The sequence below is a fragment of the Gossypium hirsutum genome, chromosome D03 (assembly GCF_007990345.1).
Source record: "Gossypium hirsutum isolate 1008001.06 chromosome D03, Gossypium_hirsutum_v2.1, whole genome shotgun sequence".
In the NCBI taxonomy this organism is placed as follows: domain Eukaryota; kingdom Viridiplantae; phylum Streptophyta; class Magnoliopsida; order Malvales; family Malvaceae; genus Gossypium; species Gossypium hirsutum.
In genome coordinates, this window is record NC_053439.1 from 14,634,973 (window position 1) to 14,649,440 (window position 14,468).

Consider the following 14,468-nt stretch of genomic DNA (forward strand, 5'->3'; position numbering starts at 1 on the left):
CATAAAGTAGCCGGTCAATTTAGACATCACAATTTCCCTTATTATAACCAACTTACTTTCATATACGCAAAAGATCAAGCCACTGGGAAAGATGCTTAAACAGCTACAGATATTGTTGAAGAAATAGATGTTAAGGATGTAGCTACAGCAAATAATCTTAAAGCAGGAAACAATTACCATGGATGCGAAGATGATGTTTCCTTGGATGAGATGGATGTTTCAACTACACAATCACAACCGTTGAAGCCAAACCAAGATGGTTCCACATTTTCAAAGAAGAAAAAAAAGATTTTTGATGTAACTATTGCAAATAATCTTGAAGAAAGAAACAATTACCGTGGATGCGAAGATGATGTTTCCTTGGATGAGATGGATGTCTCATTTACACAATCGCAACCACCGAAGCCAAACTAAGATGGTTTCACATCTTCAAAGAAGAAAAAAATGGATGATGGAATTGAAAAAAATTCTACTTTAATTACTAATGCTGCCATTTTATTAGTGGAAAACATATAGGCTATTGGCCTTGAATTAAGTAGGAGCATTGCCTCCGAGAAAGTGCTTCAAGAAAGTGCTCAAAAATCATATCCGGCCTTATGTGAAGTAGAAGGATTAACTGAGGATAAGCACTATCGTGCATTGAGCAAAATTCCTGACCTTCAAATGCAAATGCTCATTTCCTTTAGTCTACCTTCTTCTATGTTATTGAAGTGGGTGAAAAGATTTATTTCGGACCATTAAAAATCATGGTTGTGTTGGTGTTGTTTTGGAAACTTTTTGTATATGTAATATCTAGATGGTGTAATGACATGATAGAATGCTATAGACTATTGCAACTTTTTGATATTGTAAAATTTAACATATAGATTATGACATATAAGCTAATGACATCATGTAACTTTTTGTTTATGTATGAACATTATGTTTTGATAAGCTATAAAAGTAACATATTTTAATCCTATTCTTAATGCATTTCTGGATGATTAATTATGCAAATTAGTGAATTTGACGCTCCTAATCCTTTAAATTCATGTTTCTATACATAGGAGAGCATTTGGGAGCGAAATGAGTGAAAAACAAGCCAAAATCAGAAAAATAGAGCTATATTTAGGAGCCACGCAGCCTGGGCATTTCCACACGAGCCGGACACACGCTTGTGTGAGCCACACTGTCTGGCCACACACCTATGTGCTAGCCCGTGTCGATTTCACATCCTACTTCCCAAATACACAAAAAAACTCAACTTTTAGGCTTTATGAGCATTCTAAAGTCTACTAATACCCATTAAAAGAAGACATAAGGGAGTCATCAAAGAAGATCAAAGAAAACACTCGAAGAACACCATTGGATCCAACTCGGAAGTGGATCTCCATCAAGATTGAAGATCTCCTTTTAATTTTCCTTTCGAAGTTTTATTGAGTTTCTTTATGTCTTGTGGTTTATCTGACTTTGAGTTGTTTTCATTCAGGATTATGAACTAATCCCCTAGATACCTAGGGGAGATGAAACCTTTGATGAATCCTATTATTTAATTTTTGTTTTTACATGATAAATACTTTATTTTTGTTCTCAATTATGTATGATTAATTCTTGTTTTAATATTTCTAGGATATTAATTCATGTTTAATGTACTTATTTCAGTGGAGCAAAAGTCCCTGTTTAAGAGTAGGTCTAGCATAATTGAGTAGAGTTGCATGCAATCCTAGAAATAGGATGACATAAATCTACCAGATTAGAGTCAAATCTAATAGGGGAATCCATAAATCGAGTTATTGTGACAATAGGGGTTTTAATTAGAAAGAGATTTCAATTAATCAACCTAGAGTCAGTTGTTTTTACTCTCAAAAGAGATATTAACATAATTTAGGGATTTCTACGAATCAAGACACAAGTGAATAAATCGTTTAATTTAGATTCATAATAATAGGTGAAGTCTAGTCAGATTCTTTCCTGGGTATTATCTATCTCATTGGTTATCTTCGATTATTTTCTTATTTCACTCTCTATTGTGTTCTTAGTTAAATTAGTTTAGTAATTTTTGGTTAAAACACAATCACTCCAATTTGTCGGCTAAATAATAAGAAGATGGTAATTACTAGTACTTTTAGTCCTCGTGGATATGATATTTTCTACTCACAATAAATATACTATTGTTTAATAGGTGTGCTTGCTTTTGTCGTATTTATAGTTAGTTTAGTGACCATTAAGTTTTTGGCATCATTTTCGGGGACTAAAATATTAGGAACACTCTATTTTTATTAATTTAGCCATTTTTATTTTTTATTACAATTTTTGTTTTTAGTTTAATTTTTACATTCTAATTTTTGTCTTATTTTCTTCTGGCAGGTTCCTCTAGTTTATGACTAGAAGAAACCCATCGAGACCATTGTTATTTGATAGTGAAATTGAAAGTACATATCATAGAAACCGTAGAGAAGCAATGCAGAGTCGAGAAAATATAGTAGATGGACAAGAGGAAATTATTATTACTATGGAGATGGGTGATAACCAGAATAATGAGTTACCTTCTGCAGTTGTTGCGAATCCAGATCCTGTTCATCATATTATGTACGATTATGCCAAGCCCACTCTAATTGGGGCTGAATCGAGTATTGTGCAACCTCCTATTGCTGCAAATAATTCCGAACTAAAGCCGAACACTATTCAGCTTATACAACAATTTGTTCAGTTTAATGGTTTGCAAGAAGAAGATCCAAATGCTAATTTGGCCAATTTCCTGGAAATCTACGATACTTTCAAGATTAATGGAATCATTGAAGATGCCATTCACTTACGATTATTCCCTTTCTCGTTGAGGAACAATGCTAAGCAGTGGTTGAACTCTCTACCACAAGGTTCCATTACCACATGGGTTCAAATGACCGAGAAGTTCCTTCTAAAGTACTTCCCACTGGCTAAGATAGCCAAGTTGAGGATTGATATCTCTTCCTTCGTGCAGGTCAATTTAGAAATGTTCTATGATGCATGGGAGAGGTACAAGGACTTATTGAGACGGTGCCCTCACCATGGCTTACCTCTATGGCTATAGGTTCAAACCTTCTACAATGGTTTGAGTCCCTCAACTAGACAATTGATCGACACAGTAGCTGGTGGTACACTTAACAATAAAACACCCGAAGCAGCTTATGAGTTTATAGAAGAGATGGCACTGAATAATTATCAGTGGCAAGTCAGGAAGACGAAGTCGATGAAAGCAGTCGGTGTTTTCAATTTAGATGCAGTCACCAAGTTATCCAATCAGGTAGAACTTCTAAATAAGAAAATTGATGGTTTATATGTTTCTACGCAGGTACATCCGGTGATGCATTGCGATACGAATAGAGGTGGAACGACTAACCCGGAATGTTTACCCTATGGTCTTAGCATAGAGAACGAACAAATCAATTATATTTGTAATAATTCTAGGCCTCAAAATAACCCATATAGTAACCACTATAATGCAAGTTGGAGGAACCAACCCAATTTCTCTTGGGGTGGTTAAGGAAATCAAAAAGCACAACCCCCTCCGGGCTTCCAACAACAACCTTAGTAGCAAGATAAAAAGCCAAACCTTGAGGAGATGTTGACAAAGTTTATCTCGGTGTCAGAAATGCATTTTCAAAACACTGAGGCGGCATTAAAGAATCAACAAGCATCAATTCAAGGGCTCGAGAACCAAATCGGTCAATTTGCTAAATTAATCTCAAAAAAACCACGAGGTAGTTTGCCTAGCAATACCGAAACTAACCCAAGGGAGCAGTTTCATGAAATTACTATGCGAGATAAAGAAGGGTTAGTTGAAACTATACAAGAATCGAGGCACGAAATTGTGGTAAATAATGATAAGGTTAAGGTAAGCCAGAAAGAGTAAAAATCAATTGTTAAGGAATATAAACCTCGAGTTCCATATCCCAATGCTACGAAATGGGACCACACAAACAAACAATTTGGTAAATTTCTCAAACTTCTAAAAAAATTACATATTAACTTACCATTTGTTGAAGCTCTTCCGCAGATGCCCAATTACATCAAATTTTTAAAGGAGCTTTCGGCAAACAAAAGGAAGTTAAATGATTCACTGACTGTGGAGCTAAATGCAGTTTGCTCGGCCATATTGCAAAATAAACTATCCAACAAACTGAAAGATCCAGGGAGTTTTACTATTCCTTATTTAATTGGTAGTTTGAATATTGATAATGCTTTGGCTGATTTAGGGGCTAGTATTAATGTCATGCCAAATAAAATGTTTTAACAGCTAGGTTTTGGGAAACCCAAACAAACTAGGATGAGTATTCAATTAGCAGATAGAACCATTAGAATTCTTAGGGGTATTATTGAGGATGTACTTGTAAAAATTGATAAATTCATATTCCACGTTGATTTTGTTGTTTTAGACATGCTTGAGGATAGTGACATACCTCTAATTCTAGGTCGGCCCTTTTTAGAAACTATTATGACAATTATTGATGTTGGTACATGTGATTAGTACTTCGTGTGGGTGACGAAACAATTACTCTCCAAGTTTGTGACTCTGTTAGAACATCTAGTGATCGAGATGATTTTACAAGTTCTGTTAATGTGAGTAATTATGTGGCTTAATATTCTTTGCAGGAAGCCCCTTGAAAGAATGTAATGAAGCCATGTTCCAGTACATGCGACAGAAACAGAACGACTTATAAAGAACGAATGTTACAAATCGATGAACTAGATGAATGGCGGTCACATGTCAAGGAAAAACCGAAAAAACACGATGAAGAGCCAAAGCGACATCATGATGAGCACGTGAACGAAACGAACCAATTTAAGGTAGGTGACAAGGTATTGCTAGATAAAACAGATCCAATCACCGACCATGCTGACCCACCTTCGAGCCAAAGCCCCTCATCGTCGCCCCTTTTCCTTCCTAATCGCCCCTCAACCACTCCCTCCTTCTTTTTCCCTTCCCTTTCACCCCGTGCCCTTCCCCTCTCCTCAACCCCAACCCCGCACCCACCCCCACCCTTCACCCAACCTTGTCGTACACCACAACCGATCCCTCTCCACCGCGCAAACCTCCCATCAACTCCACTATCCCCACCGTCGACCACCTCTCTGTTTACCCCTTTCCCTATTTTTTTATTAATTAATTAATTAATTAATTTAGTTATTTATTTTATATTTCTTTTTCTTCTTATTATTATTTTATTATTTTATTAGTATTGTTATAATTCTCATTATTATTATCATTCTTATTTTACCATTGTTATAAACAATTTGGTTCTTGTTGATTCATTTAGATCTTGCTATGTTGGTTTTTGTTATTCTTATTCATTAATTTCATTACTTTTAAATTATAAGTCATTTTGGTATTTTGTGGTTAGGTTAGTAGTCGATTATGTTAGGGCTTTCTTTATTATTATTATTATTATTTGTGATTACTAATTTTATTATGGTTCTTTCATTATTTGAATTTTAGTTTCTAATTTAGTTTATTTTATTTCTTTTTCCCTCATTATTATTTTCTTACCTCTAGTTAGTTGGAATCATCATAGCTTAAGTTAATGGATTTGCACGATTAGGTATTAGTACTTATTGCTTTAGGAGTAAATTTTCTATTTAGGAAGATTAAATTTTGATGAGAGAATTGGTAGTCCCATATTTTAATTGCATATTGATTTGTCAGTCCCTATGTTATTTAATTGTTGTTCCTTATTGGTTTATTGCATTTCTGATAGTGGATTATTTTCCTTTTCAAGCATACCATGACGAACACACGAAGCAGGTTTAAGGTCGCCGTCTCCGCTTCGAAAAAGTAGAAGACTCCTGGCGCGACCTCTTCCTCGGGTGCTTCTTCCGATACACGCCATTCATACCTTCATTTTCCTTAAGGCCCCTAGAAGAACTTATATTAGCTTCTTCGACTGAGGCCACTCAACTTAGGTCGATGTATTGATTGGGCCGCTTTGGAGCAGGTCTAGTTAGCTGATATCATGCGCGTCATCATTGCCAAAGCTCCTTGGGACCTATTTTTCTCTATCATTGAGCCCACATACATAGAGCCGACTTTGGAGTTGTAACATCCCGATTCTGGGCCTAATCGGAACAGTGGTTTCGGGACCACAAAGCTGACAAGGGAAAATATTTTTATCATTATATTTTTATGGTGTACAATTTCACGAAAAAACTTCGTGAAAATTTCGTTTGAAAATTTCAACGTTTGGGCACTCAATTTAGTCAAAAGGACTAAATTGTAAAAAGTCCAAAAGTTGAGTTTTACATGTTAGAGGTGTCCAATTGTTATAAGATTTTAAATTGGAGGTTCTTATGTGGTAATTAGACTATTAGTTAATTGAAGGACAAAAATGCGCATAGGATTAGTGAAATAGATTTTTTTTAAGTAAGGGCATTTTAGTCATTAGTAAATAAATATAATTAAAATGTGAAAAAGATGGAAAAATGGTGTCCATCTTCAGAACTTGCTGCCAAAATTTGAAGGAAGCCATAGCTAGGGTTTCTTCACTTTCTCAAGCTCATAGTAAGTGCATCCTAGCCCAGTTTTTAATGTTCTTCGCATTTTTTAGATCCTCGTAGCTCAGTTTAGCTTATTCTACCATTAATTCATGTTAGGGTTCATATTTGGAAAAATATCCATAGGTGAAATGTGTTTATTTTTCTTTTTTATGGTAGAATATGAAGCTAGAAATTATGTTAAACAACTTTTGCTAAGCTATTTTAAGTGAAAACGGGTAAATTGACATAATCGATAAAAATATTTAATGTTCAAAAGTACATGTTAGAGTGAGAATTCAATGTTTTCATAGAAGAAAAAAGTGTTCAGCATGTTGTAAAACATAAGAATAAGGAGTGAAATTTAATTTTCGAGCTTCAGGACAAAAATGTAAATATGCAAAAGTTTAGAGATAAAATCGTAATTTTTGCAAAAAGTTGAGTTGAGGACTGTTTTAATAAATGTGAATATTAAATGAGCTAAATTTTATATTATAGATCAAGAAAGACGAGAAGAAAACCTCAATCGGGGAAAGGAAAAGATTGTGGAGTAAATTGCAAAATTACAATATTTTGCACCGAGGTAAGTATGCATGTGAATTAATGCATTATTTTAATGTTATTCAATATATTGTTGAGATTTGATTGAATATAGAATAAATATTTGATGTGGATCATAAAAATGTGGTTAAGTTTGAGAAAGGTGGTAAAATGTTGAAAAACAAGGTTTCCGAATGAACACTCGGAATAGATCGGAAAACATTGAATAAAAAGGGGGTTGCTGCTGATTCCACCGTATCTTTGATTGTGAAAGGGGTTGCTATGTGCTGATTCCCCGTACTACTGAATATAAAGGTGGTTGCTAAGTGCTGAATCCACCGTATTTTTTACTGTGAAAGGGGTTGCTATGTGCTGATTCCCCGCATCACTGAATTTAAGGTGGTTGCTAAGTGCTGAATCCTCCGAGTAACGGATAATATTCCGAGTGTTCAACAAGGAAATTGGAAAGGTGAATGTACATAAGAAATGGACAAGATTATGTGAGGAATATTGGGTTTAATATTTAATCGACCCATATGCAAGATGGTATGAAATATCAAAACTACAAAAAAAAATCTCGAAATAAAACAGTTTTAAACAATAGCAGTTGAGAAAATTTGAAAAATCACCATAAATGGTGGAAATTTAATTAGAGGCTGAATAATATATGAAATTGAATCTGAGTGAGTCTATTTTCACATGAAAGAAACAGAGCAAGCAAAAGAGTTAGATATTTTGAAATATTTGAATTTTAGTGAGACAGGGTAGAATTGATTTCGAAATCCTCTGTTTCAACTTTGGAAAATCACAAAAAAATGTAAAAAAATAATTATGGCTTGTAATTTACATGTTTGAATTTATACATGAGTCTATTTTCAATAGAAACAAACAAGAACATCGTTTGAGTTATGTACAAAGAATTAAGTAAATTTTAGTAAAGAGAGACAGAGCTGTCGAGCAGTGAACTAGGGGAAGATTTAAATAATAAAATGTATTAATTTGCTAAACCAAAAATTCTGAAAATTTTATGGTAGAAATATATACAAGTCTAGTTTCAAGGAAAATTTACGTAACTTAATTTGGATCCCTGTAGCTCCAGATAAAAATTAATTAGTGAATGTGATGCAGAAAATAGCTTGCTGGAAATTGAACAAACAAAGAAATTTATGTGTGAATAAAATTATGTTTCTATGAAATCATGCTAGAAATCTGTTTATTTTTCATATGTTTACTTACTAAGCTATATGCTTACTCCTCTTTATTTGCCCTTATTTTATAGTGACATCAATCAGCTCAGAAATTGGACGAAGTCAGAACATCATCCACACTATCATCATCATCTTTTGGGTATTTTGCAACCAATACTTTTGAAATATGGCATGTATAGATGACTTAATGTAATGTGGTATAAATATATATATAATATTTTTAGGTTTAAAATGTCGGTGTATATTAATTGATAAATTTTTTTCTTAAAACTACTAACAAAGTATTTATAATATTGTGGATGGATAAATTGTGTTTGAACATATAACTGTATTTGGTTGAAATATTGAAGTTATTTGAAATTTTGTTTCAAAAATTTGCAAGAGGGATTGAAAGTTTATGAAAAGGAATTATGTCAAAATTTTTGTAAAATAATAATAATAATAATATTAGTAATGATGTATCTCAATTGGAACAATTACAAGTGTTTGAGTTCTAGTAATACCCCGCTCTCTGTACCGGCAAGGGACTCGGGTAAGGGGTGTCACAGGAGTTCTGTTCGACATTTACTCTACAGTAGGTGATGACTACCCATGACGAGCTGAGCACCATTAGTTTCAGACTCGGTGGAATGGTACAACATATGAGTGTCCCAGAGTGTGGTGTTGCCTTGGGACTATACACTAAAAGTTCATGAGTGTCGAGAGCTTTCTCCGCTTACATCGGCACATCCACTACTCACCATCTCTTTGTTGGGAAGATCTCATGATGAGTACGAGGCCTTATGACGTGAGTCGCTCGAAGGCGACTTCTCTTCCTCCGACCTTACGGTATATTCATGCCCTCTTGGCTCACACATTGACCAGTAGGGGAGAGAGCATCGGAGTCGTCAGTACCACTGACGCGTATTTTTTATGGAGCATGACTACGAGACACGTTTTTTATTTAGCTTACTTCATTGCTCTCGCCTTTCACCATTAGGAAGAGCGCAATAGGAAGGGTCATATCTATTTAGGCCCTTATGTGAGTCGACTCGCTCAACACTTCGGTCTCCTCGACACACCAGAGCAGTCCTCCTCGCTTACACTCGTAGGCTAGATGTCCTCGCAGGGATTATCGAGCATGACCCATATGAGAATGATCGAGCGACTTCGTGGAGTGGATCCTCCTCAGTCTCGACTATTTCATTCTAAACCTTAGAATGAGCCCGAGGACTTCATTGCCGATGTCCCCTTCCATCGTGAGGGTCCACCTCATCCTCCACCTTCGAGTCACTATCCAGTTTCTTCTACTGCTACATTAGAGGACCTCTCCAAGTGGTTCACTCGCTTCAAGCAGCACTGCTTTCAGAGGTTCGACAATATTGACGCTACATTACAGTAGATCTGTCAGCATCTCCATATATCCTCTTCAGCATCGATGACTCACGACACCGATGCCTCTAGCGATGAGGACCATTGAGTTTATTTGTTTTCTTTTTCTTTTCTTTTTCTTTTTCTTTTTATTTTCTTATACTTATTTCGTTTTTTACCTTTTGAACTATATTTTTATCTTTATGGTTGTTCCTAATCAAGTTAGTAACCTTTTAATCTTCTTCACTATTTGTGTTTATTTTCTTATTAGTTTTCTCAGAATCATGCACTACATCTAGATTTGTCTACAATTCCGCTTTTCGCCATTTTGGCAATTTCATCCAATATTTAGGGTAGTTTCAGTTTTCTCCCTCTCTTATGATATTATGTTTATACTTTGATTATATCTGTTTGTACATTGAGGACAATATACATCTTAAGTGTGGGGAGGTTATTTATATAATTATTAGAAAATCTCTTATTATGTTTTGTATTTAAATGATTTTCTTGTACTTCCATTAGAATGAATTTTTTTCAATTTGAGATTTTTTGTTGATGTGTTTTGCATTAATTTGTAGATATTTGGGTATTGGTTGATTTAAACTTTAAGACATGAGACAATCAAGCATGATAAGTTTGACATCAAAAATCATGATTTTTTGTGAGATTTTGTGGCTTTAGAGCATGCATCTTTCTTGCTCATTTTATTATTGGTTATGAGTCGGTCAACCAGATTTGTTATTCTAGAACTTGCTTTGATTATACATGTTGAGACCACACCTTTGATTTGATATACTAAGATAATAAAGGCACCTAGGTTTTAACGCACTTATCCCATAAAAAGCCTACCTTCGTAATTAACCCTTAGTGAACCCCGTTGAGCCTAACACACCAATTCTTGATTTACCCATTAATGTTAATCCATAACTATTTTTTTCGTTGAGACTTTTCCTATTTTATTGACTCTCTTTTTGTCGAGATTTGATTCAGTTAGTTACTTAACTATGCTTTTTGGTTTGATTTGTTGAATTATTTCTGATTGTTCTAGATAAATACAAGAAAAGAAAAAGAGAAAATAAAAAATATTAATTATTATTTAGTTCTATATTGATTGTGCTTGAACAATTAAATTCATATTTTAAGAAGAAGCTCGTTTTTATTTTTGAATAATTCTTAATTTATGCACTTGTTTTTTTTTTAATTCAGCATTTGTTTATTTTTTTTCTAGTTTGATAATTTATCAACTCGATCTCGATTATAACCAACTTTTCTGGCCTTTATCCACACCCTTAACTTAAGCCCCATTATAACCTTGTAAAGACCTTTTGATTTGTGTATCATCTCATTTTATAGTGGTGGAGATTTGATTTTCATGCAAGCCTATGGTAATGACATTTCTTGTTCGACTATTGAATGCATATCATTGAACCTTAAACACTTTGAGTGCTTGAGTGAATCTTTAGTGAGGATGTCATTTTTTGTTGATTCTGAATTAAAGGTAACTACTTAAATAAGGGGAAACACCTATGTTTTTCTGTTTAAAAATGTTAGCTTGGATTGTTTGATACTTTAGTGCTCTTTTAGTTGAATTGTCAATGCATGATTATTTGTGAATTATTGTGAGACATTATTGATGGGAATTACGAGTTGAGAAAGATTAATTTTAATGTGAGTTGAAGATTTTGCTTAAGGACAAGCAAACGCTTAAGTGTAGGGATATTTGATAAGCTATAAAAGTAACATATTTTAATCTCATTCTTAATGCATTTTTGGATGATTAATTATGTAAATTAGTGAATTTGATGCTCCTAATCCTGTAAATTCACATTTCTAAACTTAGGAGAGCATTTGGGAGTGAAAGGAGTGAAAAACGAGCCAAAATCAAACAAATAGAGCTGTTTTCAAGAGCCACACGAGCTGGGCATTTCCACATGGGATGGGCACACGCCCGTGTGAGCCACACGGGCTAGTCACATGCCCATGTGCCAGCCCGTGTCGATTTCGTATCCTACTTCCCAAATACGTAGAAAAACCCAATTTTTAGGCTTTCTGAGCGTTCTAAAGTCTATTAATACCCATTAAAAGAAGACATAAGGGAGCCACCAGAGAAGATCGAAGAAAACACCCGAAGAACACCATCGAAGCCAACTCGAAGTTTGAATATCTCCTTTTAATTTCTTTCGAAGTTTTATTGAGTTTCTTTATTTCTTGTGGTTTTTCTGACTTTGAGATGTTTTCATTCAGGATTATGAACTAATCCCCCACTTGATTCTTGTTCTCAATTATGTATGCTTATTTCCTGTTTTAATATTTATGGGATATTAATTCATGTTTAATGTGCTTATTTCAGTGGAGCAAAAGTCATTGTTAAATAGTAGATCTAGCATAATTGAGTGGAGTTGCATGCAATCCTAGAAATAGGACAACATAAATCTACCATATAAAGTCAAATCTAATGGGGGAATCCGTAGATCAAGTTAATGCGACAATAGGGGTTTTAATTAGAAAGAGATTTCAATTAATCAACCTAGAGTCAGTTATTTTTACTCTCGAAAGAGATATTAACATAATTTAGGGATTTCTACGAATCAAGATACAAGTGAATAAATCGTTTAATTTAGATTCATAATAATAGGTGAAGTCTAGTCAGATTCTTTCCTGGGTATGTTCTATCTCATTGGTTATCTTCGATTATTTTCTTATTTCACTCTCTATTATGTTCTTAGTTAAATTAGTTTAGTAATTTTCGATTAAAACACAATTACTCCAATTTGTCAGCTAAATAATAAGAAGACGGTAATTACTAGTACTTTTGGTCCTCGTGGATATGATATTCTCTACTCACAATAGATATACTATTGTTTAATAGGTGTGCTTGCCTTTGTCGTATTTATAGTTAGTTTAGTGACTATCAAGTTTGGATGTAAAATATAATTCTGAAGTTATTTATTACTTCTAATCTTTTGTTTTTTACTTTAGAAGATAATTAAATTATTTGTTTCACTAATGATATTTTAGCACATTAAATATGCATTGTAGTTTAAAAATAATAAAGTGGGTTATATACTATTTTTATAATATTATATATTATGATTTTTATTAATTATATTTTAATAATTATTATATTAAGAATGTCATTAAACTATATATTGTTTTATTAAATTGTATTTAATAATAATTATGTTAAAATTATGATTAAATTATTTATTGTTTTTTTATTAAATTATATTTAATATTAATCTTATTAAAAATTAATAACAATAACAAAAATCATCTACCTAAAAAATACGCTAAAGATATGGTCATTTAAGCCTTTTTCCTTATAAAATTACAACATCTATTCTATTCAACCAAACACAAGAATATTATTACAGCTCTATTCTATTCCATTCCATTCAACTAAACAACTGAATTAATGATTATAGCTCTATTCCATTATATCCCTTTTCCATTCCCCCCAACCAGATGTGGTGTTAATAACTTACCTTAATGCTATATAATGAAATATATCATAAATATGTATTAACTAAAATTAGTTATGGGTCATAGAAATACAAACCGAAAGCTTACGTCACCCGTCGTCAACTCTCGTATTTTCTTTTCCTTTTGACGATCGTATGTTGTTTTTAACTATGGATAATGTTTCGATAATGATATAATATCAAAATCTATTCAAATCACATTCAATTTCAATGTCATACATATTTTGTAAATTATTCAATTTAATCCTCTATCTCGATAATCAATCAAATTCATACCAATCCTATTCGATCAATCATAATAAAATATCAATTAATTAAATATATAAAATTTAAATTCATCATATTCAATTTATCAATCAATTTATCATTACTTTACGATTTAGTCCATATTATATCTTTTTGTACCAAATTGTAAACAATTCAAATTACAACCACACAAAAACAACTTCATAATTTAAGAATATGTTGCAATTATATATAACCCTACCATATGAACTTAATTGGATAAAACATTAAACAAATTGAAACTTTAATGACTATTAAACAATTTTATCTTTTCCCTAATTATTTTTGATTTGGTCCAATTTTCTATCTATACAATTATTCCGTGCAATTTATCAATTCCACACATCTTATATTATCCTATTATGTGCATGTATCATTTTAATTTTATTATTCAAATATCCCTAAAATTTTACATTTTATTCATTTTTCCCCTAAAATCGGGACTAACATAACTTCAAATTTAGAGCTCAAATTTCTAACCCAATTTCACTATAGTCCATTTAGGACATGTAATTTCTCAATTCAACCACAATTTTCAAAATTTATGCATTTTAATTCATATTGTACGAAACTATTGTTAGAGTATGCCCAAAGATCAATCATGAGATGGTTGTAATAACATACTTGATTTATCATGTTTATTAATATAAGGCGTTACCATTATTATTTCAGTTTCTTTTCTGTGTATATAAATAAATTGTTTTATAATAATGTCCTGAGAATAATATGATTATTCTTAAAAGTTCCTTAGTCAAGTATTATTGTTGGATAGGACCACGATAATGCATTAAGACTAACGTGTAGTTGATTGATGATAAATAGTTGTCATTGATATGGAGTGTCAGAATCATTACATGAATATGTGTGTTAGAGAACAACATATTGGACTGACCCGTTATGAGTATGTTTCTTGGATTATTATGTAATTGTCACAACATTACTCATAATGATTAATATTTATATGATCCTCAGACTTGAGATCATCATAATCCCAACATCGTGAGTTGTATATTTTGATACAGTCAAACGTACACCGTAACTGGTTGTTCTATAAAGACTGATGTTGGATATACCATAATCTATGTAGAGGGATATGGTTGGTCGATATAGGATAAGT

The 14,468-nt window shown here is 32.9% G+C and overlaps 1 non-coding gene across 1 annotated transcript; it reads right to left on the reverse strand.

Annotated features, from left to right (window-relative positions):
- Positions 1-2,926: 2,926 nt before the first annotated feature.
- LOC121215851 (small nucleolar RNA R71) lies at positions 2,927-3,033 on the reverse strand. The gene has a single exon (XR_005911820.1). It is a non-coding gene; the product is annotated as a small nucleolar RNA R71 (small nucleolar RNA).
- Positions 3,034-14,468: the final 11,435 nt, after the last annotated feature.